Raw genomic sequence first — 26915 nt, 5'->3', positions numbered from 1 at the left:
TATTTTTCTGAATGGACTTGTTAGGTCAAGCCTGAGCTAGTTAGGAAATGATTATGGTGCCTAGACTGGTGCTGAAGGTGGCCTGGATTTATGGCAGTGATGAATTAAATGGACTAGGATCTGTTTGAAACCATAATTAATAAGTCTATTTGGTGAGCAGAACATAGAAGGTGTGAGGGTTGCAAAGTATATTAAATTCTGGGGTTACTATAACAAATTACCACCAACTTAATATCTTTAGCAGAAATTTATCCCATCACAGTTCTAGAGGCCAAAAAATGAGACCAAGGTGTCAACTGGACTACAGCCTCTTTGAAACACAGGGAAGAATCTGTACCATGCCTTTCTCTTGGATTCTGGTGATTGCTGGAAATTCTTAGCATCCCTTGGCTTACAGACACATCACTCTAATCTCTGACACTACATGATGTTTTCTGTGTTTGTGTTTTCCTTCTTCTCGTATAATGGCACAAGTCACATTAAAACAAGAATCCACCATGCTGTGGGATGATGTCATTTTAATTGTGGGTTTAATACCATATTTCTTAAAAAAAAATCACATGTGCTGGTCCTGTCTTTCTGTGGGAGCGCATTTTAAGCTACCATATGAGGTAAAGACAGGGATAATGATTCCTTCCAGGTTTTGAGGACCTTGAGATTAGGAGTGGATGCTATTGAAACAAGAGCAAGCTAGAAGAGGGATATGGAGAATCAGTGTTTTATTTTAGATAGATTAAGCTTCAGTTAACTGTGAACTGTCCAGGTACAGACATTAAGCAGACAGTTAAGTGGGCAGGTCTTAAGGTTCCAGAAAATCTGGAAGACCTCTATGCTGTGGGACACTGCTAAGTGATAAAAAAAAAAAAAGTAAGCTCATGATACTGGCTAGAGAGAAGAGAAAAACAGTGCAGAGTCCAAAGGACCTCTATTCCCACCCCCAAGAGGAAAACGTCAAGGCTAAAAACATATTGGTGCATATTTAACAAATAACTTTTCAAGAGAAGGAGAGAAGAAAACCCTGATTGGTAGAGTGTACCAATTCCCATGATATTCTCCTCGTGGTCCGTTGACTTGAAATTACCATGATTATTTAAATATTGGCTTTTAAATATCAAGCTGGTACAGCCAGCTCTTGCATGCCTCTAAGCTCAAAGCCATACTTATTAGTGCATGAGTAATTAAGCTGCTTTCTATGGGGTTTTGTATCTTTACTTATGAAATGAATAACTGTTTTCAATGGTCTCATTCTAGGCCCCATCTTGCACTTGTATAGCACAATGTAGCATAAATTCTAATAACAAATATTTAGTTCTGACCCAATAGTCACAGGGGCTCTTGAACAGGGTGTATGATGCTTTAAAATTAAAGAATCAAATAGTTAAGTACAGGTAGTAACATTCCTGTTCATTGTCAGCTCCTGGCTTATAACCTTATGTTCACATACTTGAAGGACGAAGCTGGGAAAACTCTTTCAAATTCTCTGTAGTCTTGATTACTGAGGTCTTTGGTAAAATCCATTGTCTTACTTTTACAATAATATTGGTAATGTTTACCCTGTTCATCAGTCAAACAATTATATCGGTTAGTCATTCTGAAGGCTAATTTTGACGAATAGTTTTCTGCATAGCTCAGAGCTCATTTCTTATCATCAGTGACTCCATCTCTTTCTAGACTAAACAGTAAAAATGGTAAAAAAATAAAATCTTGCCTTTTCCATTTATCGGATGTGAAAACTTCAAGAATCCAACCCAAGGCTCTCTTGCATGCTATGCAAGCACTTTATCAAAAAAGCTTCATCCTCAGTTCCCTCTTTAACTGCTATTTTAGATGCTAGAACATGGACAGCATTAAAGGTTTGCTTTCCTTTTAATGTAAGAGAAGTCAAAGAATCTATTCCAATTTTGGTTAGTTTTTTATAAGCAAATTGACCCTTATAAGGGAGATGCTGTATGACCTGTCAATGAAACAAAGCTGATACAGGTTTCATGACAGGAAAGAGAAAGTGTAGTAGATATGGAATTGTTTTTGAACAGCAACACTTGGCTTTCCTCCACTGGAAGAGCCAATTTATTGGCCATTAGCTAAAAGGTCAACTGGACTGTCTGACCTTAAGCAGGCTGACTGGGCACTAAATACAATCATTCTATTTATTTATTTATTTATTTATTTCTGTGAACAATGTGAGGGTTGACTGGGCCTGTCAACAGTGAAGTTTTGGGGAGGGGCATGTGGGCCTCCCCTATGAAACTATTGGATACTGATACATTTTAGGGGAGGGACAGATATTATCTTCAGTTGTGTAGCCACTGGTGAGCCCATCAGACTCGAGAGGATACTTTCTAAGCTATAGTAACACATACTGCCCCGATTAAACTCACTGGTACACACACACACACACACACACACACACACACACACACACACACACACGCACGCACTAACGCACACACGCACACATGCACACACACACACCATGAACATGAGAAAAAAACCTTGTAAAGAGAAAGTAGCTTTGGCAACAGTGGAAGATGTGAGAGAGTGGGGACAAGAGTAACCAGAATTCATTAAACACGTGTGTGAGATTATCAAAGGACAAATTTAATTAATTTAAAGTTATCAAGAGCATTAAATGTAAGTATCCTAACAGCATCTATAAAATAGAAGTTTTTAATATCATCATTTTAGGTACATCCCTAAAAATCATCATTTTTGAAACATCCTTGTAAATTATAGCCTGTTTATTTTATACAATTATAATTCTAGTCAATATCCAACTTTATATGTTGATTTTTTTCCTTTGCCTTCTACTGCATTACAGTATGCTTATGACCTCTCTACAGAAAAGCTTTTGGCTTTTTACCCTTACTTTTTACTCTGGAGAGTGGCCTCAAGAAGGAGTTATTGATGTCTTCCTCTCCTGCAGTAATCAATACTCAGCATTTGTAGAAGAGAAAGTTCACAAGAAACAAAAAAGATGCCGTCAGTAGCTGAGAGCTCACTTGTGAAGGTGGAGACTAAATTGGTTTGAATTGGTCTAGAGAGCTGAGCTAAGACCCAGATGTAGACATCATAGGGGATTCACAGTTCTGCTTTATGAGCTGATTGAAAAGTATCCAGACTCATTCCGGTTTCCTTTCTGTTGCTATCATAAAACGCTCTTACCAAAAGCAAGTTAAGGGAAACGGGGTTTATTTCTGCTCAAGGTTGGAGAGTCTGCTTACAAGTTACAGTTCATCACTAAAGGAAGAAAGGGCAGGATCTCAGGTGAAGACTTGAAGCAGAAATCATGGAGCAATGTTGCTTGATTACCAACTCATGCTTTGATTGCTTTCTTTTTGTATTTTATAATTTAATTTAATTTTACATATCAGCCATGGATTCCCCTGTCCTCCCTCAGTGCCTTAAAACCACAATGTTTATATTATTATGTCTCTGTTATGAGGTGACTAATGGTTTCTCATGTCAGACAGAAGCCAGGGTTAGGATAAACATGAGCAATTCCTTATTCCTCTGTCTGGCATTTGGACTGGCAGACCTTAAACAGCTACAGGACTGGGGAATGTCCATTCTGAAGTATCTCTGGTCCATGTGGTCTTCCAGCATGATGACTTTAACATAGCAGACTTATAAGATGGCAATTTAGAGCTGGGCACATATATGTCCCCAGCTGGAGCACCAGGCAGAAATTGTGTAACCTTGTATGATCCAGCCTTGAAAACCATGTAGTATTTTTTTCAGTTGTCCTTTGTCATTGAGACAGCCCAAAGACCTATCCAGATTTAGAAGGGAGTCTCTATGCTTTGTTGGGGAACAATTATTTGGAAGCTCCCATGGAACCAGATATAGTCTGTGGATATTTTAGGAAAATGTAATGTGATATGTGGGCTTTGTAGAACAAGGGTTTGGTTACATTTCTGGGTGATGGCATCATATTCTCACATAGCCTCTCAACATGTCTCAGTTACTTTGTGCCACCAATATCTCTGATGTAGAAATTGTAACAAAGTCTGAGCTATCTATAGAAGGTCTGCCAGTCCAAATGCCAGACAGAGGAATCTATAATGGAGGGAAAAGAGAATGTTTAGAACTCAATCAATAGCGATATTGGAGGTAGAGCAGGAAGTCAAGCTCAAATCAAGATACTCAGAATCCCTTGATGGTCAGTAATCTGTAGACTGGGGAAGTATGGATGATATACCCTGATATCAGCTAGAATTTGGACTCAAATATAAACAACAGAGTGACTGAAACTCAAAAAGATTTGTTATATAAAAGACAATTGAGGTGGGTTGGAGAAATGACTTGGTGCTTAAGAAAGAATGCTGTTCTTACAGTTCTCAGTGCCCATGATGGTCAACTCACACCACCTGTAACTCAAGTTCTAGGGGATCCTATACCCTTTTCTGATCTCCATGGCCAACTTCACTCACATGTACACACAGCCAAAGACACCCCTGCACATATACATTAAAAATTAAAATATAATTTTAAAAAGGATGATTGAGAGGATGGGAAGATGACTCAGTGGATAAGAGCACTTGCTATGCAAGGGCTTGAGTTTGAATCCACCCATCAGAAGGCAGATGTGATTCTGCACACCTGTAACCTCAGCCCTGGGCAGGGTCAAAACTCAGACAGGAGAACTGCTAGGGCTTGATGAGTGCAGCTTAGCTTCAAGTTTAGTGAAAGCCTATCTCAAAGAGATAAGGTGAAAGGCAATTGAGTAGATTATCTGACACCCTCTTCTGGCCTCCCCATTCATACATACAATGTGTACCTACACACATATGTGCAACACACACACACACACACACACACACACACACCCCACATACACACATAAATGCACAAATATGCATGTATGACAAATGAAGATTCACAGTCCAGGTTCCTCAAATTACTCAATGACAAAGTTACTTCAGTTTTCTGTTAGATATTCTTGTTCCTCTGCTTTCATTCACAAGGTCATGGTGCAAGGTGGCCAAGGTGGCTCCTGGAATTTCAGCCATATTCCAGGCCACAGGAAGGAGTAACAAACTAGTCCACCATCTCTACCTTTTTGTCTTTCTCTTTTTTTAATTGGGCTCAACAAGTTTCAAGCAGTACCGGAAAATGTAGCTCCTAGTACCTTTGCCCAGGGTTTTGTTTTCTTAAGACAAAAAAATCAAAGTCATATTTACAGTTAAGGTCTCCATTTTAAAGATAGCCACTGAGATGGCTAATCTTCATTTCCAGCTTGACTGGATTTAGAATCACTTCAGAGACACACCACTGGGCACATTCACGAGAGTGCTTCCGCCAGCGGGAAGTGAGCAACACTTTCCAGCAGGCAGGCTGAGTACAGAGAGGGCTAAGGAGAGAGTAGTTTGCATCTGCCCTTTTCAGCTGCTTCTTGCTGCGCTAGTACATCTATGGCTGCTGCTTCCGCCACTGCCACTACTGCCTCTGCAACATCAGCCTCCAGCTTTCCAACAGGGAGGCAACATAGTGACTCTAGGAACCACTACACCTTCAGTGCAGAATGGGAAGGCTGAGGCATCCAGCTTCATGGATCCAGTTCCAGGTGCTCACTCTCTCCAGTGTTCAGACGACCACTTCTGGACTACTCAACCCTGGTCATATAAACTAATCTAATAAGTCTCCATATGGTATATTGTGGTGGTATTGTGTTGCCCCAAATATTGTGCACCCTAATAAGCTTATCTGGGGTCAGAGACAGAACAGCTACTAGATACAAAGGCTAGAAAATGGTGGCACTTACATCTTTAATCCTAGCATTCCAGAGGCAGAAATCCATGTGTTCAAGGATACAGCCAAACTCGGTGACTCATGCCTTTAATCCCAGAAAGCTAGCCTTTAATCCCAGGGAGTGACAGTAGAAAGGAAAGATATGTAAGGCGTGAAGACCAGGAACTAGAGGCATTTGGCTGGTTAAGCATTTGGCTGGTTAAGCTTTCAGGCTTCTAGCAGCAGTTCAGCTGAGACCCATTCTGGATGAGGACTCAGAGGCCTCCAGTCTAAGGAAACAAGACCAGCTGAGGATCCGGCGAGGTGAGGTAGCTGTGGCCTGTTCTGGTTCTCTGATCTTCCAGTGTACACCCCAATACCTGGCTCAGGATTGATTTTATTAATAAGACCTTCTAATATTCCTGCTACAGTATATAATCTAACACACACACAGAGGCACACGTGCACACATACACACACACACACACACACACACACACAGAGAGAGAGAGAGAGAGAGAGAGAGAGAGAGAGAGAGAGAGAGAGAGAGACGCACATGCACACACACTTTATTGATTCTGTTCCTCTGTAGAACCTTGCCCGAAATACTCATTAAGTTAAATGGGGCATAAAGTCCTTTCTAGTGATATATAACTGTGTATTATTTCTTCTTTTCACTTCACTATAAGAAATGAGAGATTTATTTCAATGATTTGCAATCAGAAATAGAGAAATTTTATGTAATTCACCTTCTACTCCAAATAGCAGATAAGATTCCATTAGAGAACATTTTATTCTTTTGGTCTAAACAACCAGCGCCACAGTGACTGCAAAAGATTAGACGGTGTTCAGAAAACTCAATGAATGACACCCACTCTCTGAAACAGTCAATGAGCTGGTTTGTGTACCTTGTGTTTGTGATCTTGAGTGATACACCTGGCCATTAAGGTCATTGTTAATATTAAAACATATGCTTAGTGTTGCACTCCATAAGTGTGGATGACATGAAATACTATAGAATTTTCCACCTGCAATTTTCTGGCTTTCAGATGCCCAGCTGAAAGTTAGTTTCCTTCCTAAAGTTCTTCCAAGCACCAGTGCTCTGCCATCTTTCTCATCTCTGGACTCAGGCACTGAGTCTATGTTTACATTCAACAATTAGGACCAATATTTACCACACATTGACCCAACATTTCACATTACTTGAAAATGCCTCGGTACTTGTGATCTGCTCATGTCACGTGTAGAATTCTTACCTTTCCAAACTGAGCATGAACTCCTTGAGGTTAAATCCTTGCTTCATATTTGTTTCCTGTCGTTCAGTTTTAGACATTCAGTATATCTGAGGTGATAAAGTCCTAGTAGGGCACTTTGGCAGCAAGATCAAACTCAAGAGGGGCATGTACCAAACGTCCACTAAATGCTAGAAAGAAAATTACTCAACTATTTTTGTCACAAAAGTAAATTATAGTATACCTTCAAGAATGGCTAAAATTACAGAGACAATTGTTGATAAGTATGTGAATTTGTACAAGCATATTTAAGCTTGTTAGCTAAAGTCATAGTTAGGCTATCATATGGCCTGAATATTCTACATTTTTTTTTAATTTTTATTTTGCAATACAATTCAGTTCTACATATCAGCCACAGATTCCCTTGTTCTCCCCCCTCCCGCCCCCCTCACCTTCCCCCCAGCCCACCCCCCATTCCAATCTCCTCCAGGGCAAAGCCTTCCCCACAGACTGGGATCAACCTGGTGGACTCAGTCCAGGTAGGTCCAGTCCCCTCCTCCCATGCCGAGCCAAGGGACCCTGCATAGGCCCCAGGTTTCAAACAGCCAACTCATGCAATGAGCACAGGACCCGGTCCCACTGCCTGGATGCCTCCCAAACAGATCAGGCCAATCAACTGTCTCACCCACTCAGAGGGCCTGATCCAGTTGGTGACCCCTCAGCCATTGGTTCATATTTCATGTGTTTCCGTTTGTTTGGCTATTTGTCTCTGTGCTTTATCCGACCTTGGTCTCAACAATTCTCGCTCATATAAACCCTCCTCATTCTCGCTAATTGGACTCCCAGAGATCCACCTGGGGCCTATTCATGGATCTCTGCATCCAGATCCCTCAGTAGTTGGATGAGGTTTCTAGCACGACAATTAGGGTGTTTGGCCATCCCATCACCAGAGTAGGTCAGTTCGGACTGTCTCTCGACCATTGCCAGCAGTCTGTTGTGGGGGTATCTTTGTGGATTTCTGTAACATAGCAGGATACAAGATCAACTCCAAAAAATCAGTAGCCCTCCTATATACAATGGACAAAAAAGTGGAGAAGGAAATCAGAGATACATCACCCTTTACTATAGCCACAAATGACATAAAATACCTTGGGGTAATACTAACCAAGCAAGTGAAGGACCTATATGACAAGAACTTTAAGTCCCTGAAAAAAGAAATTGAAGAAGATGTCAGAAAATGGAAAGATCTCCCATGCTCATGGATAGGCAGAACTAACATAGTAAAAATGGCAATCTTACCAAAAGCAATCTACAGATTCAATACAATCCCCATCAAAATACCAACACAATTCTTCACAGACCTGGAAAGAATAATACTCAACTTCATATGGAAAAACAAAAAACCCAGGATAGCCAAAAGAATCCTGTACAATAAAACAACCTCTGGAGGCATCACGATCCCTGACTTCAAGCTCTACTATAGAGCTACAGTAATAAAAACAGCTTGGTACTGGCATAAAAACCGACATGTGGACCAATGGAATCGAATTGAAGACCCTGACATTAATCCGCACACCTATGAACAAATAATTTTTGACAAAGAAGCCAAAAGTGCACAATGGAAAAAAGAAAGCATCTTCAACAAATGGTGCTGGCAAAACTGGATATTCTACATTTTTAAAAATAATTTAATACATGAGTATTGTATTTGTATCACTTCTACCCCACCCTCCAGCTCCACAACTCTTCTCATGTTCCCCCATGCCCTCTCTAACTCATGGCCTCTTTATTATTGTTACATATGAGTTTGAACAACATTAAATATACTCAGCAGAGGGTGTGTACATATGTATGTGACCTGAGTTTTATACTTAACAAAAATTCCGTGTTCATATTTTTAAAAAACAACAAATATATTCCATAGAATTTTCAAGATGACATGAGATTCTATGCCCATTCATAGTACAGCACATAAAATTTAGCATGTTTATGCCAGTGAATGTTGTGTGACAACAGCAACGGAAGTGAACAGAATATGTGAAAGCATGCAGACAGAATTAATGCACCTCATATACACAGCTCTTTACAGACAGGAGCACAACATCCAACAGCTCTTACTGTATGGCTTTTCTTACGTAAATTTCAAAGGCAGGTGAGATTGGTCTGTCCTCTTAGGAGTCAAGACAGAGTTTACTCTTGTCTTTTTCATTTTAGCCATTCTTGTAGGTGTGTTATAAGGATGCACAATGAGAGATTTTAGTGGTTAATGGATGTAGATGAATTGCTAAATGGTCTTATTAACAACAACAACAACAAAAAAAAACTCAGGAGCCAGGTTTTGGGGTGAATTCTGAAAGTTCAGAGAAGTAGAACAAGCTACAGCCAACCTCACCTCGACAACTTCTTAGCCAATACTGCTTCCTCAAACTGGAAACCTCTGAGTCCTCATCTGAATGGATCTCAGCTGAACTGCTGCTAAAAGCCCAAAAGCTTAAAAGCCTCTAGTTCCTGGTCCTCATACCTTACATACCTTTCTGCTTCCTGCCATCACTTCCTGGGATTAAAGGCATATGTCTTTCCCAAGCTAGATACGAGATCTCAAGTCCTGGGATTAAAGGTGTGTGCCACCATATGCCTGGCTCTGTTTCCAGTGTGACCTTGAAGTCACAGAGATCCAGATGGATGTCTGCCTCCCAAGTGATAGGATTAAAGGTGTGTGCCACCACTTTCTGGTCTCTATGTCTATCTAGTCGCTGTTCCGTTCTCTGACCCCAGATAAGTTTATTAGGGTGCACAATACATTGGAGGACACAATATCACCACATTTTCTCTTGTTTGTCTAAAATAATAAAAGAAGCTTATAACTAATATAAGAAAAACTATATCCAATAAGTATATACAATATATACAGTCAAGAATTACATTAACAATATCTAGTCCATTAACATTTGACAGATTCAGACAAAAAACTCCATTATATAAATTAACAATATCCAGTCCATTAACATTTGATAAATTCAGACAAAAAATTTCATTATTTATCCTGTTTTGGTGAGTCCAATACAAAATTTGTATACAATATACAAAAATTCAATCTAATGTAAAATATTTAAAACAAGTAGTTCCTTTTTGAAAGTAGACTCAATAATCTTTTTCTTATCATATTCTTTGATCTTATCATATCCATATTCTCTCTTTTTTCTTTTCATAGTAGATTCAATAATCTACCCATTTATGCTATTATTTCTATATCTCTTTTTTAGAGTAGATAATCTACCTCTTACCTATATCCTCCTTAAAAAAAAAAAAAAACAAAAAACAAGAACCCTGAATCTAATCTCCTTTGCTTAGCTTTTTTTTCTGACCATTAACAATTTACAACTTGTAACCAACCATCATAAAAAGTAACAATATCCACAACCCATTAAACAACTAAAAACCACCCACCCCACTTCTTGGGAATTTCTTAAAATTACTTCCTGCTGTTCGGGGGTGAAGTCATCTTTATGGGATCCTGAAAAGAAAAATTTTGGGTTAATTGTCTCAAGTCCTTGCTCAAGTAGTCTTTGAATCTGGATCATCTCAGCTAGCCATCTCGAAATTGTCCTGAGCAGTTTGTAGTCCAAAGCCGATCTTTGGGTGGTATTAATCAGCTTAATGGATTTATCATAGTTCATGTAGAATCATCATTGTGGGATCCCATCATCTTTTTGAAGATTTCAAAGTTGCTGTTAGGAATGGTGGTGTTTCCCTGCAGAATTTTTTTTTTTTTTGCCTCCTCTGTGGTTTGGAGCAATGACAATTGTATTTGTGGCAGAATCGTGTCTCACAGCCAAACCCAAGTTTGTAATACAATAGGTTCCATTCTTCTTCACCAAGATATTCTTTGATTTCCAATCTCTGTGAGCAATAGCTGGCTTTCCTTGGGTACCAACAATCTCCATGTGAAGATGGGCAAGACAGCTGGCCAGGGACAGAGCGAGTTTGATCACCCTTTCCACTGTGACAGTGTATCTATTCAAGTAATCCAAAAAGAATCCAATGTTCATGGTAATCCTACACCAGCCACAGCTGAGTCCATGTGCCATTGTCTTTGTTGTCTGCTGCTATAAATCCTAGGATGTTTTCATGGCATAACATGACAGTCTGATAAAACTCTGTCTCTGGGAACCATGAATTTTCTTCCCTAGAAGAGAACATCTTCACAGCAACTTCTCCCCACCATTTGTCTTCCCAGACTTCTCCAAATCAACCTTTGCCAATGCTTTCTTGTAACATGATGGTCCTGGCAATTGTTCTCTGAACAAGCAGAGATAGACCCTTCATCCCTGGTTGCAGCATCACTGCCATCACCAACACAATGAGAAGCAGCTGGCAACACGGGGCAGTAGCCGCCACCACTGTTTGGGGCCTGGCCTAGCCGCAGCTTCTCCTTAGCAAGCCTCCCAGGCTGGCCTCGAACTCGGGATCCTCCTACCTTTGCCTCCTTCAGCAAATCCTACCAGTGTAGTCCACCATAACCAGCCTCGTGCAGCTCAGGCCTGAGCTAGGGACTGCAAGGCTACAGGCAAGTAACTTTTTCAAGAGTTTGTACCCCACAAGTTGGACACCAAATGTAACACGAATCTTAAATGGTCTTATTAATAAAAAACAAACCAGGAGCCAAATATTGGGGGACACAATATCACCACAAATGGAACATTCTACTTTTCAAGCTGAGTTCAATATATGTACTTTGCAAGTTCCAACTAAGCCATACATTTATGATTTGTGTGCTTTTATCCAAGTATATTGTATTTTAATGAAAATCTTACTTAAACATGAATGCAAACATGGTAGGCTCACATTCCTGTGTATAACTGGGCACTGTAAAATAGAGAATTTAGATTTCTAGGGAAGTCTCTAAAATTGCTTATATCTCTAATAGCCTATGGATGTTAGACCACCATAAAAACAATTCCTCTTGCCAAAGAGGGGGTTTGGGGTAGCGTGGGAACTGAAATCACCTACCTGTGTGCCTGATGTGTTGTTCTAGGGCAGTCATGTGACAGAGTGCAGTAATCTTTGTTGAGGAGTCGGAGGCAAAGAAGCTACAGCTGCGCTTTCTAGATTTCTTCCTCATTTTTTATTCCACCATTCCCCCTTTCTCTTCCCTTACCAGTGGATTTACAGGTAGGTGCTCTTTATTTGCAGGGGTGAGAACTGGCCGGGTAAAGTGACCATAATTTTCTTCTTCCACCAACATCTATCTGCCTTAACTCCTCTTATGGCTGCTGCTGTGAGCTCAGGCACCCTCTGGGTGCTGCGCTCCTCACTCCTCTAGTAACGAACCCTGCTCTGCTTGCTGTTTCTGGTGATGCATGACCCTTCAGCATTAAAAACTCAAGCCAGTTTCACTCTCTGCTCTTCTCAACAGCATAGCTGTCAATTTTCTTGTCTCGGAATGAAATAATCAAGGGGGAAAATATAAAGAAAAGAAGTATTACAGATGGGCAGATGGTTGGAAAGTAGAAGTGGACATGTGACCAGTGATGCTGTGAATCTGGTTTCACTCAAAGGTTACAGGAAGCATGGTAGATATCAGACAAGCTCTCTACAGGCTTCTGACCTTCAGAGACTGCAGGATGTGGGCAAAAGTATAAAGAATCAACAGTTGGAAAACTCAATAATCCTGCAGTGAGGAGATGGAAATGACATCAGGAAAAGCAAAGGGCCATGGGGCCCTCGGAGAAAGTGCCAGTTTCATAAACAAAGCCTTGAGGAAGGCAGACAGGTTAAAATTGGAAACACTTTCAGCACTGGCTAAATCTGAAGCTGGTTTGAGAGATTAATGGAGCATGCAGCAGGCTGGCTCCACAGTCGTGAAATATAGAAAGCACAGAATTTGGCTCTCTGCCCTTTATTTGGGGGCTTACAGCATGAAAGATTATTTCTAAAGGATGGGAAATAACTAATGGTGATCACATGAAGCCAAGTAAAGTCTTGAACAGGCAAAAGTAAAATGAAATCCATGGTGGCATAGTTGGTAAAACAAAATTTGCTAATATTCTCCTACTCATCACACTTAGAGCTATAGGAACTTGACTTTTGCTCCTTCCCATCCCTCAGATATCTGTCCTGTTCAGAGTTCTGTCTACTTGGAATCCAATGCACTATCAGGGCCTCCGGAAAGTAAGGAAATTTAGTTCATGTCTTCTACCCTCTACCCCTACCCTCATTATATAACACTGACCAGTCATAAAACAACCCAGTCCTGCTGCTATAAGATGAGCCATATGCAATGGATCTAATTCCATCTACCTATAACTTACGTGATTTTTCTGGTATGATAACCATTTAGCTATATTAGCAAAAGAAAAACAGTCCAAGTCTTACTGGACCTATATAAAATAAAATATTGATGGCATTCAAGACCATATCTCACTGTCTAGTTTAAGATAATTGTTATAAAAACAACAAACCGGGTATACCACAGTGAAGCTTCATAGTAGAAACCATGAGGATAAGCGCTTGATGGTACTTACTACATACAATGTGCTATGTTTTTTGCTGCAGCTCTGTGATAATGGTGCTTATTTTAGGAAATAAGGAAATGGTCTCAGAGATCAGGCATTAATTCACTCCACTGATGTTTAGAACTCCTACTGTAGGAGTATAGAAATCTGTTCAATTCCAGAGTGTGCATGCTGAACAGGTAGGGTCAAGAACTGATGAGTGTGTGTGTGTGTGTGTGTGTGTGTGTGTGTGTGTGTGTGTGTGTGTGTGTGTTTACTAGGGACACCACAGCAAAACACCACAGAATAGATGAATGACTTGAACCACAGGAATACATTTGCTCATGGTTCTGGAGGTCAGAAGCTCAACATCTAGGTACTGGCTGATTTTGCTGAGACTTCTCTTTGGCTTGCAGGTGGCTATTTTCTCAGTGTGCCCCCACAGGCTTTTCCTCTATGTGCTTGAATCCCTGGCCTCCCTTCCTCTGTGAGTCCTAATTGTCTCTTCTTATAAGTCACTCATTAAGTTGGATCAGAGCCCAACAGACTCATTTTAATTTCATTGCCTTTTTAAATGTCCTATCTCCAATGACAGTCACATTCTGGAGCATGTAGGGTTAGTGCTTCTGCAAATGAATTTGGAGAGAACACAATTCTCTCATAACAGCTGGGAAGACAATTTGATTCCTCCATCAATATTGTGGGACTTGAACTTCAACCCTCTAAGCTAGAGCTAAAAGCTTTCTCTTCCCAAGGAGCGTCCATATTCACAGAAAAGGGAAGCTCTTAAGATGTACCCCTGAATCCCTGTGAAGAGCCCTGGGGGAGCAACACTGAGGCAAGCTGCTCATGTGTGTTTCCAACAATTCATCAGGCACACGAAACGATGCACGGCTATGTGGACCAACTGAAGCACCTGCAACCAATTGCTCAGAGGGTCTGTTCAAAACCAGAAGGGAGGTATCTCCTCAGCATGCAGACACATGTGCATGCATCTACTTTCCCTTTCTGTCTTCGGAATGACTCAAAAGAAAATAAACTGGATTGTGGCAACCCTGCCACACAAATCTGAATCCACGCCCTCAGAGGTTCCTTCTGCCTTAGTCATATTCATCCCTGCTCCGAGGCACTTCAGACGCTGTTGATTTATTCTTCCATGAATTTGAATGAGGATAAAGCCGAGGAGCCATGTTGTTCCCGCTCTTCAGATGGGATTTCACGCTCTAGCTGCTGGCTTTTTAAGAGCGCCCACTCCTTCCAGCTTTCGAAATTTATTCTGAGTGTATTTTCTCTTAGTCTTCTTAATCTTGAAATAAAGGGCTTTAGGACCCAGTAGTATATTATATTCACCAAAACATTCGTTTAGTTCAGTCCCTCAAGACAGTTTAGGAAAACCATTTTAATATGCTTGAGAAGAGCGCCTATGAATGTGGCTGTGCAATGACAGTGCATTGCCTAGATAATAATTCCAAACTGTGTTTCCAACCTTGAATTTCCTGGTTCCTCTAGGAGGCACAAAAGTGAATAATTTGGAAACAGGCTTTCCTAAGAATATAAAGATAATTGTATGAATACAACTGTACACACACACACTCACACACCATATTCTTATTTTGAAGCCCTTCTTAAATGTTAAAGATTTGGAAGTCTGGGTAAGATGTAGCCATGTAGCTGCTTGTCTTGAACATCAGCAGATAATTCGATGCATAGCCAAACTTCCTCTTGTTTTGAGCTGAAAGGGCTGACTCTGAGCACTGAAAGCCACTATCTTTACCTGTTCTCCTTTTTAGACAGAAGCTTAAAGTTGACCTCATAGAAGCAGAATAGTGATTGCAAGTCTGGGAAGGGCTGGGGGTGGCATGGGCAGGAATAGAACAAAGATGGTTAATGGCAGTTGGATAGGAGAGATAATGTTAAAAGTTCTGTAGGACAGTAAGGCAACTGTGGTTAGCAACAATTTACTGTATTTCAAAACATCGAGTAGTGAGGATTTTGGAGGTGACACCTATGCCAGTGACCCTGACTTGATCATTACACATTGTATACATGCATTGAACTGTCACACTGAGCCCCATGAACAGGTACATTTGCTGAGTGCCAATTAAACATGTAAAAGCTTTAAAAGGCTGACTGTGATGGAGAGCAAGGAGCAGCCACCTGGTGGCTTGTGAGAAGCATCCATGCATGGAAGAGAAAGCTTCGCAGTTTTCTCCATTCCATCCTCAGTTCCAACATGGATTTCCCCCTGCAACTTAACTGATCATTTCACACCCTATTGCTTCATGTTCCTTCTCATTAAGATCACAGTAGCTTCACCAGGTCCTCCCATCACAGAAGTATTATGTGGAACAATTAAGGGTTAATTAATTGGGGAACAGCCACATGAGAGCGATAATGAGGATTTCTGCGTTTTCGTGGCGTTGGGTAAGGCCACTTCTAAATCAATTTTAATCAGAATCTTAGGACCTCAATTTTTCATATATAGCCACCCTTTGAGGTTTAAAATGAACACAAATCTCTTGAATGTATTTCTTCCTAAGTCAGATATTTTTGCCCTGCAAGACTGATTTCTAATACCTATTCCCCCAAGTAAATCAATAATATATCATACATTAAATTTAGTACTCTTACTGTGGATCATTAAAAGTGATAAGGACTTTTTTCTTGGCTGTTTAAATATTATGTTGTTATAGTTAGTTTTTATTTACATTAAGTGGAAAAAATCCCACAGGCTAGTATGGATTTGCTTGTTCTGTCTATCATTTTCAAAGAAAGATCTCAGCCAAAATCCAGGACAAAACAAACAATTATAAACATTGAATGCAAAGTCAATGATTTTTTTTTGTTTGGTTGTGGTTTTTTTTTATTCTTTTTTTAAAAAAAATAATTAATTTATTTATTTTACATCCCTACCATAGTTTCCCTTCCTCCTCTTCTATTCCCTACCCACCACCTCCCCTCTCTGTAAGCATTGCAGCTCAGATGAAAAGGTATCCTGGAGGTCGGAAGCCAAGGAATACCACAAAGTCACTGTAAGCCAGCAGCTTACAGCTCTGCTCCAGGGAAAGGGTTCCCCAATGCAAGTATAAAAACTCTGCTCCTGCAGGGGAGGGTTTCCCAGTGAAGTTGTTACAGCTCTGCTCCTCTCTGCTCTGGAGAAGTGTTACAGCTCTGCTCAGGTCCCAAGGAGTGTAACAACTCTGCCTGCTAGGGGAAAGTTTTCCCAGCAAAAGTGTTACAGTTCTGCTCTGCTCTGCTCAGCTCCAGCAAAAGTGGTTACAGCTGGGCTGGGCTCCACTCCAGCAAAAATCTCACACTACACAACAAACCTCACTCAAGGGATTTATTGGGAAGAAAGAATCCAAGAAGGTGGCTGCCAGGAGTAAGAAACCGCAGCAAACTGAACAGGGTACAGAGCTTATATAGGATTTCTTGAAGGGGGCAGAGCTTTACAGGGTGTCTTAGGATTGGTAGATCTTTGTAGCCTGATTTTGGAGCAAGCTTAGGGACTGTGCTTAGGATTCTGTGCTCAGGGATTGATGGGACTCTGCAGCCTGACTCTGGGCAAGCTCAGGGATTGGTGGGATTTCAAGCACCAGTCTTGGGGTCAAGTCAAGGTCAGGGTGTTTTGCCTTGACCAAAGTCTCTAGTCTAGTCAGGAGCAGGGCATTTTTTCCCTTTCCCCTTTTCACCCTATACCTTCCAATCCACTCCTCCTCTGTTTCTGTTCAGAAAAGGGAAGACCTCCCAGGGGTATCAACAAACCATGGCATATCAAGTTGCAGTAAGACTGAGCATCTCTGCTTATATTAAAGCTGAGCAAAGCAATCCAGTATGAGGAATGGGTTCCCAAGAGCCAGCCAAAGCATTAGAGATAGCTCCTGTTCCCATTTTTAGGATTTCCACAAGTAGACCAAGCTATACAACTGTCACATGTACGTAGAGGGCCTAGGTTGGTCCCATGCAGGCTCCCTAGTGGTTCATTCAGACTCTGAGTTCCTATGAGCCCAGATTAGTTGTTTCTGTGGGTTTTCTTGTGATGTCCTTGACCTCTTTGGCTCCTACAATCCTTCCTCCCTCTCTGCAGCAGGATTCCCCAGGCTCTACCTAATGTTTGGCTGTGGGTCTCTGCATCTTTTTCATCAGTTACTGGATGAAAGCTCTCTGAAGACAATTGGGGTAGTCATAAATTTTTTTCTTAATTAATCAATTAATTAATTTTTCCCAGCCCAATCACAGTTTCCCCTCTCTCCTTCCTCTCTTCTAAGTCCTTCCCCACAACCTCCCCCATCTCCGCTCTCTCCCTTCCCTTCAGGCACCTCCTCTCCCATTAAAGCTGGAGGAGGCAGCCTAGCAGGAGGAAAGGATCCTAAGAGCAGGCAACAGAGTCAGAGACAACCCCTGCTTCTTCTGCCAGGAGTCCCACAAGAGGACCAAGCCACACAACTGCAACACATGTGCAGAGGGCTCAGGTCAGTCCCATGCAAGTTCTTTGGTTGATGGTTAAGTCTCTGTAAGTGCCCTGAGCTCAGCTCAGTTGACTGTGTGCTTTGGCCCCTCAGGCTTCCATAATCCTTCTGGCCTGCTGGCTCTCCAAATGCTGATTTGCTAGGGTGAGCCACTTTCCTCTCTGTCTTCTCATTGTGCTCTGTTGTGGCTTAGATGACCCCGGTCAGTGATGCCCAGGCAAACCCGATGCCTAGGTGATGGCTGGGCTTCTTGCTTCCCTGCCTTTATTTCAGACTTAGTGGGGGCACAGTTAGCATCCCCAAAACATAAGCTTCCACCACCACACAGAGTGCATTGCTCTCCTTCCACTAACACAATCACTTTCTTGTAGGAAGTAGAAAATCTCTAACCCTGTCTTGGCCAGTGGTAGAGAGAATCCTCTTTGCTAGTTTCCTCCTAACACATGCTGCTACAATCATCAAGGAAGCACATTCCCCAGTGAATCAGCGTGGAAAGTCAATTCAATCCTATTCAATTCAACCAACTAATGCTTGTCAATCACTGAAATGTCAGACTGGGTCAATGAGGTAAGAGTTAGGGGAGAGAACCTTAGGCAAAACACCAAGGTAGTGCCTGAGTCCATTAGTCTCACATCTTCACAGTCAATCTGATCAACATCTGTGTAGATATGTACAAGATTTGAAAGAATTTGAAAGTTCTTTTGGAGTTAAATATCCCGAGCTGAGATTACATTGATATCATGCCTATGGAAAAGAAATACTTTACTTTTGCTGGATCCAAAGAATGTTTTGGGTAAATTCTTCCAGACAAAGCTGTTTGCTTTTATGTATCTTGTATCAAACGTCTTTCCAATAATAGGATGATAAAGCATATTTGTAGATAATTAAATCTTCCATTTTTAATTAATACTTAAATTTATCATACCCAGGTATGGATGTCTTGGCATTTTCTGCATATGTGTCTCTATACTTTGTTCTAGCTCATTCCCCTCCCCCATGGCCCTTCAAGATAATTATAGATCAAATCATTTTGCTACAAGATGGTAGGCTATCCAACCCAGTCTCATATAATTTTAGAATAAAAAATTGTTATATAATCTATAATTTACCCATTTGTTTCTTCCTAGTTTATGTTTTTTTAATGTGCATGGTTAGGCTACATTCATAGAACTGATTAAAACACAACTTGAATGATTGCTGAATGGTCACACACTCTTTCTGTAGATGAACTTTTCTTTGGGTCGCTAGCTCACAAAAAATGATATGGAGACTTATTACTAATTATGAAAGCTCAAGCTAGAGCTTAGGCTTTTTCTACAAGCTGTTATGACTTAAATTAATCCATTTCTATTCATCTACATATTGCCACATGACTCATGGATTTTAACTCTCCTCCTTCATGTCTGTTCCCTCTGGCTCTGCTGGTGACTCTGCCTATCTTCCCAGAGCTCTCTCTGTCCAGAAACCTCTGCTATACCTCCTGCCTATCTACTGGCCATTTAGCTTTTTATTAAACCAATTATAGTAACATATCTTCACACAGCGGAAAAGAATATTCCAAAACATTTCCCCCTTTTGTCTAAAATAGAAAGGTTTTAACTCTAACACAATAAAACTATATATAATAAGAACAATTATCAGGTAAGAATTACATTTACAATGTCCAGTCCATTTGCATTTGGCAAATTTAGAGAAAATACTCCATTATCTATCCTATCTTAATCCAAAGTTTTATACCTAAACCATTTTTGTCACAATTTGTATTACCATCCTAAAAATATCTTTTTATAATTTAAAACACCTTTTTGATAAACAACAAGTTTTTATGTTTCTCAATCTTATAAACTTTACATCTCTTATGTAAGTTTTTTTTCTGAATTTGGTAACAAGGAAAACTGTAAAACTATAACTATCTAGTCTTTAATCTCCATCAGAGACCCAAGAAGGATAAAATATTACTCAAGTAAACAGGAAGTGCAGAGAAAGCAACTTCCAAAACTGTAGAAATGAAAGAGACATCTGGCTACCTGGTCAGTCACCCCAAGGTTCCTTCTCTGAAGTAGATTGATGCTGCCAGGAGCAGACATGTCTCATTGTCATGAAAAGCCTTATGCTATTAAAACATCTTAAATGCCATATTCTATAGATCTCTGAAGTGTTTGAAGACCATCTGTCCATCTAAAACATATCTCTGTTTGACCTGGAAAACATATGTAACATGGCCACAAATTTGATTGCTATAGATGACTAACTACTAACCTACATTTCTTAATTTTCTGTAATAGTAGATTTTAAGGACTAGAACTTTTCATTACATTTTTAAATGAGCTGCATATGTACAATACCTTAAACAAGAGTAGAAATATATATACATATATTAAAACAGAAATAACCTAAATTTGTATCATACCTTAAACAAGAGTAGAGACATATATGCAGTATAACAAAAATATTTACATTAATATATAAAAATCCATACCAATGTAAAATATTTAAGACTAATAGTTATTTTTTTAGTTTAAAAGTAGATTCAATAATCTACCCTTTTATCCCATCATTTCCATAGCCCTCTTTTTTCTTTTCAGAATGAGATTCCTGAATCTAATCTCCTTTGTTTAGGTTTTTTTTCTGACCATGACCAGTAACAATTTGTAACCAACCCCCCCCAAACAATGACAAACATCTATAACCCACCAAATGACCAAAAACTACCTACCCTACCTCTTGGGAATGTGAGTGTTGTGTTTTCTTGACTGTTTCCTCTCGGGGCCCTGGAATCTTTGGGGGACCCTGATAAAATTAGGATAATGGTGAAGTCCTGGCTAGAACTTGTGAGGCTGGACCGTCTCAGCCATCAGTTTTGAAGCTGTCCTGAATGCAGAAGTCTGGGGAAACTGCAATAGAGGCACTCTGGGAGGCTGGATCACCTGGGCACCTGTTTTCGTTGGTGTTTGGTCCCCTTGCTCTGAAAACATACAAACTTTTAAAGGTAAGATACATGTTTGCATTAACACGAGTATGGAATGTGTGGTGTACACAAGTCAGTTTTAAAGATGTTTTTTGTTCCATGTTTGAGCAGGTAACAGGCATCTTTCAACTTTATAAGTCTGTTTGAACTGCATAACCAAACCATAATATAAATCTCTATCCATGCCATATGAAAGGATGGCAGGTAATAATAAGTCATGGGGACTCTGTGGCCAATAAGATTTATTATGTCTCATCTCATCTCTGAGCTGTTCTCATGCAGAGGGATCAGCTTACATGTCACCTGTCCTATAGTCTTTCTTGGCTTCCTCCCCCATGTCTGTAGCCAAGATACTCAGGAAGTCTCCCTCAGTCAAACATGATCTCTGTCAACCTTCAGTGAATCCACAGCCTTTTGTTTTTTATGGAAACAAAAGCATAACCTCTTCCCAAATATAACATATTTTTTTGTCTTTCATTTTGAAGTTGAAATATTTTCACAATATATAGCTTGGTTTAACTGAGTAGTTTTTATAATCCAGTGTCTCTCAGCAGCTATTGTTTGCTCATCAGTAATCAAAAGATTTAAAGTCAGCATAACATCATACAGGATCTAGACTCCCTGTGTATTTCCCATCTCAACATGGCTTATTCTTTTTTTACTTTATTTCTCTCTTTAAAGACTTTATTATTTTAAGCTATTTTTATGACTGTCTATACTATTTTTTTTTCTTAAGGCTACACACATTGTCAAATACACTGTAACCTGTTTAGAGGTTTTTTTTTTTTCTGTTTGAACCTGATTTACCGTGTGTCTGCAACCTTTTTTATCTGCATGAGCAAGACCTTAAACCTCCATGCAGCATACATAGCTCATGGTACACTGGCAGCTCAAGCTCACCGGCAGTGAGATGCCTGTGAGGCCAAGAGATGCATCTCTGTACCATGACCCACGTGAGAGACTGTAGGACTTGGAAGCCACATTTGGCTCTGTTTTTGTGTGTCTGGAACTTTATAAAGCTTTCTCAGGAAATACATGCCCCCACGTTGGACACCATTTCTCATCAGGACTTTTTGTCAGGACAAATGGCTTCCCAATAATGACATGGAGAGTTATGATTAATTATGAAAGCTTGGCTAATAGCTTGGGCTTGTTTCTAACTAGCTTTTATAACATAAATTAACCCAATTCTATTAATTAACTTTCTGCCTCATGGCTTTATTACCTCATCCCCATATTGTCCATCCTGGTGCTCTGTATCTCCTGGCATCTCTGACTTCTTCCTAGTGTCCTCTCTACCTGGAAATCCTGCCTCACTATTGGCCATTCAGCTTTTTATTAACCAATCATAGTGACACATCGTCACAGTGTACAAAAAGATTATTCCACAATATCTTTCTTTCTCTGACTTCTTGAATATATTCTTCATTTTATGACTGGCTCTTATTCATGAAACAATAGCTAGAGTGACTTTTGGGGGCTCTTGGCTATGATCATGCTGTAGGCTTTCACTTCTCATTCTCAAAAGAACCAAGTTAAAAATGAGGACCCTGGGATAATCCAGTGGATGATAAGAGACACATATCCCAGATAACTCAGACATCCCTCACTTCAGCCTATAGCTCAGGCAGCCCTTAGCTTACCACCAGGCTATAGGCAAATGATGGGGCTCATCTGAGCTTAACCAAGTCCATGCTAGATAAAAGAAACCTCTAGTCCCTCCCCAGCCACCTTAAGAGTTAAATAAATGTCCACCTTTTAAGTCATTGATAACTTCAGAAGCTCATGCAAAGCAAAGATTATATGAACTAATGAGCATGAGAATTAATGGTAAATAAGGAAGAGGTGAGTTCCTGAAGACAGAGCGTTATTTAGTAGTAAATTGTCAGTGTCTTTTAAAAATAAAATAATTTATTCAAATTAACTCACAAATAAAAATATGCCACAGCTTGTTTAAGGAAGCCACTCAAACTCTTGCCTATTAACAAACTCTACATCTCAATGATCTTCTGTACAATTAAAATCCATTATGAAGCATTGAGCTTCACTTAAAGTTTTACAGTCACTCTCAATTACAATTTTTTAGATTAATTTATGTTTATTTTCTGTGTATGGATGTTTTGTCTGCATGTATGTCTGGGCACTATATGCATGCAGTGCCTGCCCGGTCCAGAAGAAGGTGTTGGATGCCCTGGTACTAGACTTATAGATAGTTGTAAGCTGTCATGTGGGTAGTTGAAATAGAACCCAGATTCTCAGGACATGAGGATAGTGCATTTAACCAATGAACCATCTCTCTAGCCCCTTATTACATTTATATTCACTTACACAAGCACACGCACTCCATCTATCTATCTATCTAAATATCCCTATCCCTATCTATTTATGTAGATAGATAGATGATAGATAGATAGATAGATAGATAGATAGATAGATAGATAGATAGATAGATAGATGGACATAGATATATCAGAGTTGAAATTGAGGGAAAAAGACTTTCTATATTTTTAGCCTTTTTTATAGTGACTTTTCTGAAACATAAATTCTCTATGTAGCACAGAACAGAACCTCAGTGCTGAACTTGCTGTTTTTTGAAAGGAAAGGCAGAGTTATAGTTTCTGTTTCTTACTTTTCTAAGAGAATCTTCCCCATGGGCTGAGTGCAAGTTCTCATTGCACTCATTTCCTAAGTTCACTTCGAGTCTTGGCCAGTTCTTGATCACACGAAGTTGCACACAGGCACACACAACACAGCCATTTGAATGCAGAAACGAATCTCTTTTCACAGGGGTGTTTGCCCAAAGGGCTGCTGCTGTTTACTGTGGAGTTTTGCCAAGATAACCTTTGGCACCCTTCAAAGACTTCTTATAACAAGACAGTATCTATAATGCAATATGCTTTCAAGGACTGAAATATAACCCCAACAGAATATAAAGGTAACTCTTTTTATAAATAAATGCAACACCATTTCCTGCACTTTGAAGGAAACAAAACTTCAAACAGTTTTCAAGTGTGTTCACAAAGTGATCGTCTCCTGAGACTCCCTCTGTAGATTTTCCTTCCCTTTGCAAAATTTTAGAAAATGTGAAACACACACACACACACACACATACACACACACACACACACACGAAACACACGTATGGCATGAATTTTAGTTAGGGATAGACTGCACATATGATAACAGTCTCTCAAGATTATTACAGAGCTAAAATGTCTCATAGTCCATGGTGCTATAGCTGTTGTGTATCTGAGTGCAACTTGTTACTTCTGTGTTTGTGGTGATGCTGGTGTAAAACTTACTGCACACAGCCAATTATGAAAAAATTAAAGCATGTACCATGCATTCAGTATATACTGTTTGAGAATGACTATAAATGAGTGTGTTATTACTTTATGAATCTTACTATACAATGTTCAGCATCATTTTAGCAAATAATCATTCCACTTACTAAAACAAAATTACGATCAAATAGTGTGCCTTGCTATACATTCAATAGCTTCCCCACCTCTTGTTCAACCCACCTCTTGATTGCATCATTGATCTTTGTGCTTAAATTGTCCTTGACTTATTGTGTTCATTCTGGCCCAGGAGCCAGAGGTTGTACCGTGTACCTGCCTACCTGTGATCTGGGTGTGTAAAAGGTTGTACTCTCTAAGTTTATCTCAGTACACTCTGTGATTTCATACTGATAAAATCACATAATGATGCGTTTCTCAGAGTATATTGCTAAGTGACATATGATTGCAATTTTAAAAAAGTATGACAGTTTAAAAAAAGCAGGGGTGATTTGAGTAGATGCAGTGGTTTGAAGTTCTCCTCTAAAACCCATGTTTAAGCTAAATTGACATTGTTATTGTATTAGCAGGTAGGGTTTGTGGGAGGTGATCAAAAGATGGCAATACAGCTCAGTGCTAGAGCACTTGCCTAGCATGTAAAAGGCCCTGGTTTCAAACCCCTCACTAAGAAAAAGGAGGTAACTCCATCAGGGAGGGCTCTGTCCTCATGAATAATTTCCTGTTACTTTTAGAAAAGTGAGCTCATCATCATGGAATGATGTTCCTGACAAGAAGTGTAAGCTAAGATCTATTTCTCTCTTTCTCTTGAGTGCTCACTTGCCCTTCCACTATGCTATAAAGCAACAAGGAATGTCTTAACTAGATGCTGAGGCCACATTCTTGGACTCCCCAGCTTTCAGAACCATGGACCAAATAAAATTTTGTTTCAAACTATCTGCCTCTGATGGCATAAAGAAGCAGAAAGGATAACAAACCAAAAGGAAAATGGAATTATGCCAAAGAAGTGAAAACCTATAGTTACTTAGGGAAACAAGAGTCAATAGAATGTACACACACACACACACACACACACACACACACACACATACACACACACATATACACACACATATACACACACACACATACACACACACACACTTGTATGTATATGTATGTATGTATGTAAGTATATTTGATGTATGTATCTCCATACTTATATGGGATTTATGAGATTGGCTTACAAGATAGGGACTGAGTAGTCCAGTAACTGTCCTCTGACCACTAGAAAGGGTAAGAACATTTGAACATGAAAGAAGACAGGTTCCAATGTCAGCAAAAGATGGCAGCCGAGCAGCAACAATTCCAGGAGGATAGGCTCACTCACCAGCAAGAAGTGAAGCTGAGTGAGCAAGCAGCACTACTTTTTCTAGGGACTGTTTTATGTCTGGGCCATCTCAGAAAGATGCTGCCCACACAGGGCGACAATCTTCTGTCCTGAGTTAAGCCTTCTTTGAAATGCCCTCACAGGCCTGTCCAGAGGCATGTCTCTTAGTTGATTCCAGAGTCAATCAAGTTGGTATCGAGTTTAATCATCATGCCTGTGGAGACATGGACTGCTATAAAATGTGAAGGCTTGGGAGGTGCTCCTAGCCCTAAGGCAGCAACAGTGGGATTGGGAAGAACCTGGGCATGGCAATGTATGGACCACAGGTTGGCACACTGCCAACAAGATGATCTTCCTACCTTTCTACTCTCTGAAGGGCTAGCAGGTGCTCACTTCGGCTGTCTTAGTCAGATCCTCGGAACTGAAGTTGGCATCTGAGTAGGGGAGGCAGGACAAAATTCTAGAGATGAGCAAAAGGAGCGGTGAGAACTTTCTTCCAACCAGAACATGATGTATTCTCCTGTCCCAGAGGATGTAGTCAGCCTTCCATTGCAGTCACAAATGCCTAAGATAATCAACTTCCAGAGGAAAAAGGTTCCTTTGGGTCAATTGTTGTCTGGGTCCTATCACTGAGGGATATGAGATGGCAGGAACACGTGGAAGAACAAAGCCTTTACCTCATCATGGCCAAGGAGCAAAAGACAATGAAGGTACGTCCAGTATCCCACATTCCCCCTTTAGGACACAACCCCAAAGACTTAAAAGACCTAACACTAGGTCTGACCTCTTAAGGTTCCACATCCTCCCAAGAGTGTCTGGGACCAAGCATTTAATACATGGACTTCGAGGAAACATTGAAGATCCAAACTATAGTACCAGATCAAATCCTGCACACAGGTGACAGTTCCCATTAGTCCCCTTTGATCTGGTGTTGCTCAGCTTCTCTGTTTTTTATGACTTAGACATTTTGAAAAGTCCATAAGCTGGATTCATCTGTTGTTCTTGCCATGTTCATAGTGATTAAGAGCTATAGCCAGCATACCAAAGAAACCAGGCTTTGTCCCAGAGAAATGGCCTTATGTAAGATGTGAATCCTGTCACATGGGCTGCTTCTGGAGTTCAAGTTGTAAAATGCTGAGCCATCTCAGATCAGTCTTGGAGGAAGCCCTCAAGAGAGCCAGAGTTATCTCTCTGTGGACAGTGTATTCAGCTGCTTGCACATCCAGTGCAGAGTGGAAGTCACCCAGGCCGGGTGATGTCACACCCCCAACTCACTGTTTCCTTTCTCCATAACCTCATGACATAACAGCATTAATTTTCTGAAAGAAGAAACCAACAGCATGTACTTGAAACTTACCAT

The 26915-nt window shown here is 40.2% G+C and overlaps 1 pseudogene; it reads right to left on the bottom strand.

Moving 5' to 3' along the window:
- Window positions 1-10690: 10690 nt before the first annotated feature.
- On the bottom strand, window positions 10691-11309 carry LOC131907890 (TGF-beta receptor type-1-like; annotated as a pseudogene).
- Window positions 11310-26915: the final 15606 nt, after the last annotated feature.

The sequence above is a fragment of the Peromyscus eremicus genome, chromosome 4, assembly GCF_949786415.1.
Source record: "Peromyscus eremicus chromosome 4, PerEre_H2_v1, whole genome shotgun sequence".
NCBI lineage: Eukaryota > Metazoa > Chordata > Mammalia > Rodentia > Cricetidae > Peromyscus > Peromyscus eremicus.
This window is presented reverse-complemented; position numbering and strand designations above follow the sequence as displayed.